Source organism: Haliotis rubra, unplaced genomic scaffold (assembly GCF_003918875.1).
Source record: "Haliotis rubra isolate DU_JTF1 unplaced genomic scaffold, ASM391887v1 Scf301, whole genome shotgun sequence".
In the NCBI taxonomy this organism is placed as follows: Eukaryota; Metazoa; Mollusca; class Gastropoda; order Lepetellida; family Haliotidae; genus Haliotis; species Haliotis rubra.
In genome coordinates, this window is record NW_025766971.1 from 306,873 (window position 1) to 314,078 (window position 7,206).

A 7,206-nucleotide genomic window follows, 5' to 3' on the forward strand; every position below is an offset into this window, starting at 1 on the left:
ATAAATTAATCATTATAAATAAGAAGTCTGTGTATATTTTGTCGACATCTTAAGTCCAGCACTGACTGCTGGCGAGTATTCGATACATTCTGCACGATATGACATCAGACTCGGTTTGAGGTTTTCTGAAGAAAAAAACGATCTCTCGAGAAACGCTTGACTTTCTTGTTGATGACATCTGAAATATTTACTCAGAATTCTACATACATTTATGCTCTCTTCGTAGACAGCCTTCATATTCATCCTCACGATGTATAAGCCGCCGACCTATGGGAAGTACAAGTACCCGGATTATGCCACTACCATTGGTTGGTTCCTGACAGCCATTCCCGTCATCCCCTTTGTTGTCATGGCAATAAAGGCATTGAGTGAGGCTAATGGAACGTTACTACAGGTTTGTGACAAAGATGTCAGTTTCGACAAAAATAAATACTTCCTAGTGAGAATACCACCACTCAGCTCTTTCAACGCAAAATAGGTTAAAGCATTAACATGCATTGAGAAACCGACTTTACATAGTGATCTAAGTGCTACGACTGTTCACTGTCAGTGTTCATGAACAGCGAGTTTGTGGAGTAGGTCTGAACAGGTATATATATATTTTAGACTTTCATTGGACGTAGGTGAGGTGAAATTGGGTTTAACATCAAACTTGTTGAACTTTGTGTGTGCATGCGTGCGTTCGCGCTAGTCCTGACTGATGACGGTTTCATACTTCTTGCACACTGGGACACCATACATCCGATCCAATCTGAAAAGTCCGTGATTTAGCACAAACCTGGGTAACAATAAGTGCCATCGTCTTGTGTGTGTGTGCGTGCGTGCGCGTGCGTACGGTTATCCTGGTTGATGTCCAGTTTTACACTGCTAGGGTACTGAGACACCATAGTTTTAACATAACGGGTAAATGACTCTGATCCAACCCGACAAAACCTTGTTTCCTGTTTTTACTGCCGAGTGCCAGCCATAGTAACAAAAAGTAGCGTCAGCCATAGTAACAACAAGTAAACTCGTTTCGTGCGAGAGTACGCTTGACCTGACTGATGCCCCAGTACGATAGCCCATACTGGGGCACCTGTATTAAGGACACTTTTGACAAAATTGGAATGAGTTAAATTTTGGCTACACAGGCATGTCCTAATAAAAATAGTCTTAAAGCACTTGTTGTAAATAGACTGAAAGAAATCATCTACAGACCTGGATATCAAACACAGAAAAATCTTCAAGAGGCGCTATTTATATTTTTTTAAATTCTGAATTGAAATATGAAACCTATCTGAATTTTTTACATAATAATAATCGGAGGGCGTTACTTAATTTCAGAACTTCAAACCATTATCTACCAATTGATACAGGATGATGGATCAAAACTCCCCCATATGAAAGAATATGTACTCTCTGTAATGCAATTAAATGATATTGGAGATTTCACTTTGGGTTTATTTGGCCCAAGAAATGAAATAAGTTACAGCTATTTCTGTAGAAATCCGAATATGCACAAAATTAACCAGCTTTTTCACTCTAACAAACTGGGAACAATTAGGAAATTAGCAATATTTTGCTATATAATAATGTCTCATTTTAAGCAACGCCCCCAGAAAAGATAACCAATAATGAAAGAGTGTAACATTGTTTATTTAACTGGTTAAATGTATGTACAGACAGTTTATTCTTGCAACCAAGTGGTATGTATATATGACCACTTTATGTTTCACATGTGTATTTAAGTTGTACATTATGATATAAACGTGTACCTCTAATGCCGCAGAACGCGGTCGGGGTGTAAATAAAGTTCAGTTATAACCAGAGTACTGACACGGACCCAAACCAAAAGGCGTTTAATGCCTAAAGCCATCCAGGGTAAGTAGAATTACCAGTGTAAGTAAACTTAGGCTCAGTATTATTCGTTACGCTGCTATACTGAATAATATATATTGAGCCTATGTTTACTTAGACTGCTAGAAGTACCATCGTATAATGTATATGCACTGCATCTATCAGTGAATGTGCCCGCATTTTACGTTTGGTACTTAATTCCTACATAAATCGTACAGTATATGTCCCTCCTCTTCAACCTTCACTTTGATGTCGAAACCATATCCAAACACATCACGAAGAAAAATGCAATTCGCAGTTTTATATTCTGTTAAAATTCGTTTTTCTATGATGTCATCCGCTCATTGTAGGTCATATCTACTGAAAATTACATACATCGTAATCTCGCCAGTTTTGACAAATTCTAAATTACCATTCATTGCGTTTTGCGTAATTTATAGTATGTCTTACTTTAAATGTCGAATTTTACTGGGATAATTATTTTTAATTTTTTTTTAAAAAAAGAAACCCTGTATCATTTTGATCACCGGTATCTGTTGTTTGATGGAATCACCAATGCTCGTTGAAACATCGTCGATGAACCGAGAATCGCCGAGAATGTTTTGGAAAATACGTAAACACGAACCAGCCAGAGAGTTTATAAAATAACGTCACACGTATGTCGGTTATGTTTTGCCCATTACATCACAATTATAATTCAAGACCATCTTCCTTACACGAATCCTTGAATTCCTCATACAGTTCAAAATAAAATGACAAATGGTCTTTGTCTCCAAAAACATGCAAGTGTCCCAGTGAAATTTAGCTAAATATATCAGATGTCGCGCTGGGAAAGGACCACTCGTTTGAAATGTAAACAAACCCCATCTTAGATTTACACTGTGTATCGTTTTCTCATACTGTGAGAGATCCGTTCGTCTACTCGTTACATACACTTGCTCATAAGTTTTAGAACATACATGGGAAGAAAATAGCATCGTAGCAAGGGATAGTTAAATAAAAATTGGTGTATTCCAATTATTTCCAAGATTCGACACAATATATTACAGTTTCCGTAAGCGTGACGCCATGACTGACGCAAACTCACACACGACGATGACATACTTCTCCTCATTTCTGACTATTTCCCTTGATCACAATGAAAACAAAAAAAAATAACAACCAGGAGACTGTCAGAATGTGTCGGACTACTTAGATGTCACATTTATGCATATACGTTGCTTGAAACAACGAAAGTGTCCTGCGTACTTGTGTCGGCGAACACGCCATTTTGACATTTTCTACATAATTAATATTTTCATTAAGGTGAGGTTATGAATGAAAATACACACGATCATTTCTATCTTGCTGCTTACATTTTCAGTTCTAACTGTTCTTTCGTACTTTTACATACTTTTTGTCACGTGATTAATGTCAGTATTTTCGTCTTTCGCTTTGGGATAGATAGATAGATAATTGAAAGTTTAATATGTGTTCGGGCAACTGGGCCCATTTACACCTTGCCCATCATAAAGGTTTGCGAAGTTTCTACATTTTGTAAAGTAGTTAAGCTGCCACACGCTTTAATATAAGCAAGAATGACATTCTGAACATCATTGCGAGTGATATTACTTGAACACAACAGTCCAGTCAATGAGATGTCAATATTAAGCGATGTCAAAGATTCCACCATCGCCTTACGCCGAGTTAGATATTTTTGGTAATGCAGTAAAAAATGAGCCACATCATCTAGCGGATTACACACTGTGCAAATTTGCAGGAATATCATTATTAATAATGTTTAGATATGCACCAAGACCACAATGCCCAAGACGAAGTCTGGTTAAAAGAACCTCTTCTCTACGAATGCTTCTGGATAATTTTGCTTTAGCTACAAAAGGCTCGATGCCATAAAGATGGCGTCCTTTTAAGGATGAGGTCCATCTCTGATGCCATTTCGTTTGAGCATGGATCTTACCGACGGTGCATAATTCTGCAGGAGATGGCAATATTGTCTCATCCTGTTCTGAGACATCAAAATCTTATGCAGCTTTTGCCAACTGATCAGCTTTTTCATTTCCAAATATTCCAACATGAGCAGGTATCCATGAAAATTCAATATCTTAAAGATCTTTACTTAATTCATTAAAAGGTCGAGTATAATATTGATCAAGTCTTGTCTAGCTGAGGAGACACCTGTCCGAATTACTTGTAAAGAACTGACAGAATCACTGAAAAACGCTTTGGGACTAGACAGGGGACCAGTCTAAATCAACTTTATGTACGCCATAATCAAGGGGCGCTAACTCTGGCCTGTTTTAGCTCGGCAAACAGAGGCCTCATAATGGCATAACATTTCAGCACTAATAGTGCGGGTTATACTTTCATTGTAAGAAAAATGAGTGTATATTTTCAAACATTGATATTAAGTAATTAAAACATTCCATGTTGGTTCACATAAGAAAATATGTGATTTTCTCGTGTACACTTCCCCTTTAATATATGACACCGCCTAAGATTGAGTTTGCGATTTTCTTAACATAAATATTGACATATCTGTTTATAGCGGCTACGCACGTCACTTACTCCCGAAGCTACTTGGTGTCCTTCAGAGAAAGTCCAAAGAGAGTTGTTCTTGGCGAAGAGGCTGCTGGGACAAGATCGGGGACAATCCCCCGAGGGCGAAACCAGTGTTTGAATCTGCCGTCACCACTCGCCCCTTTCCGTAACTATTCGGAATGACATAACTGGTCACGAACTGGTTAAGAAGAGACGCGCAGTACGTATTAATCTGTGTGGAAAACCTTTTCGCGGAGAATCTAGCTGTATCCTTCATTAATTCAATTCATTATTTGCTATAACCTGAATCGAATAGTCATGAATTTTACAAAAAGGAGTGTTTACTTGACTTTGGGTGTTACTTATCATAGCAAGACATGCAAGATGGAATACATCCAAGCAGGCAGGAATATAATATATTTATTTTATTTGACCATTCCTTAATTTGGTCAAGGAAATAATTTATATACACAAAGATCTTAGTTAAGCACCCCCTGCTATATATCTCACGATTGAATGAGCCCCGCTCTTAACCCTTTGGAGCATATCTGGGACATGATTGGTCTTCGTGTGCAAGAAAGGGATCCTCCTGTACAGAACATGGCCCAATTGGAAGCTGTTTTACACGAGGAATGGCGTAGACTGCCCCTTCAAAGTGGATCAGGAGGCTGACAGGAGTATGAGGAGACTGCTGGCTGTCATACCATTACATGGAGGTTACACTCGGTATTGACCTTGAATCGTGTAAGACACGCAAAATGACATTTTGAATGTTCACATTCACCAATAAATTCAACATTTAACATTCCTGGGCCATACTTGTACAGACATGGTTTTGTATGAAAATCAGTGGGTTTTTTAAAATGAGCAATTATCATCATAAAATCAACATGGATTCAACTGATTTTGTCGTTTTTTATGAGTCAAAGGATCAATACGGGTCAGAAAAACTCGTTTTTCCATTGTAGTCACCAAGAGTTACGTACCTGTTGAACTGACTGACTGACTGAGTTTGGTTTTACGCCGCTTTTAGCAATATTCCAGCAACATCACGGCGGGGGACACCAGAAATGGGCTTCACACATTGTACCCATTAGGCTACCCCACCGCCCCTCGTACCTGTTGAAAACCTATCATTGCAAAAATACAGGGGGTGCTTAATTAAGTTTTTTGTGTATATATTGTATCACTGAATATAATGAATAATAATCTACTGCTGACTTGATATGGTATAGTATTCCTTACCCAATATTCTTATTTAGTCACCCAATAATCGCCATATGTATCCTATTCATCTCATTATGGATTCGGTACAGCCCTATAAAATACCGTTGTTTTTTCTAAATAAGGTTGAGTGATTTCATATGATCAGGGAGTTAATAAAGTTGACTACAACACGATGAGGACTATTTGTTCATGTCTGACACAGTACATGTTCCAGTACGATCCTTCTCCCAATATGATCCGTTTCCCGACATAATCCGTTCTTCCCGCATGATCCGATATACCTGTTATTCGACTACCCTATATGATAGATCTACATAATCTGATCCGATCTGGTACATGCCGTTGCTTGCTTCCTGCGTGACACTCTGAACACAATCACCTGTATCTGTTCCACACTGACGGTGTTGAGGGAGGTAGGGAGCATTGAACGCTGCTTTATTGCAGTTTAGGCTGGGAATTTAGCTTGATTTGGGAGGAAACCCCAATTGTTACTTGAAGTGACAGGACTATATTTATTGTATCACATTACTGCAGACCCACAAAGATCCTGGTTAGAATTGGTCTTCAGTAACCCATGCTTGTCGTAAGAGGTGACTAACGGGATCGGGTGGACGGCTGGATGCCTTGGTTGACACATGTCATCATATTGATGACAAACCACTGCAGTATAGCTGGAATGCTGCTGAGTGCAGTGTTAAACTACAAATGAGGTGAGGTGAAATTGGGTTTAACGTCGCGCTGGAGAATATTTCGCTCATATGACGACGTGCATGCATGTGTATGTGTATGTGCGGCTGCTTGTACTAGCCCAGACTGAAGCTGGTTTTATAGTGCTAGCCCACTGAGATACCATGCCGCAGTGAAGCATCAATACCCCACTCAGACACAGTATACTGACTCCGAGCCGACCAGTCCTTGTTGTACCGATTAATGCCGAGCGCCAGGCAGGGACCAACAAGTGCCATATTTTAACGTCTTTTGGTATGACGCGGTCGGGATCGAACAAACTACAAATGAACAAACCCACATGACCGCAGATGGCATAATACTGAGAACACATGACTTGCATAAAACAGCATACATGTATGCATTTGTGTTTGCAACACTCCGTGAGTGAGTTAAGTTTTACGCTGCTTTTAGCAATATTCCAGCAATAACACCAGAAATGGGCTTCACACATTGTACCCACGTGGGGAGTCGAATACAACACTCAGCAATGTTCCAGTTTTACCACAGTCACCTGAAACAGACGTCTGGGCCAGACAATCCAGTGATAAATATTGTGAGAAAAGTATAAATCGTCATACTGTGGTCCCATGTGGCCCTGTGCATAGAGTTCAGGTAACAAATCAGTTGAAGTTAAGCAACAGTTGGGTGCGGAGAGTCCTTGGATGGGTGACGGTGTTTGGCAGCTTGACTCCTGAGAGTTTCTAGGACTTCAGTCCTGTCCCACAACAAAGCTTATGTGATACATGTGGTTCAAAACTGTCTCTGTTCACCCAGCAGAAAATGGGTACCCGATGGGATAAGTTATGTGACTATAACCTTCTAGCGCCTCACAGGCAGCTTGGGTTATAGGGCATAATAATGTAAGCGTGACTTGCA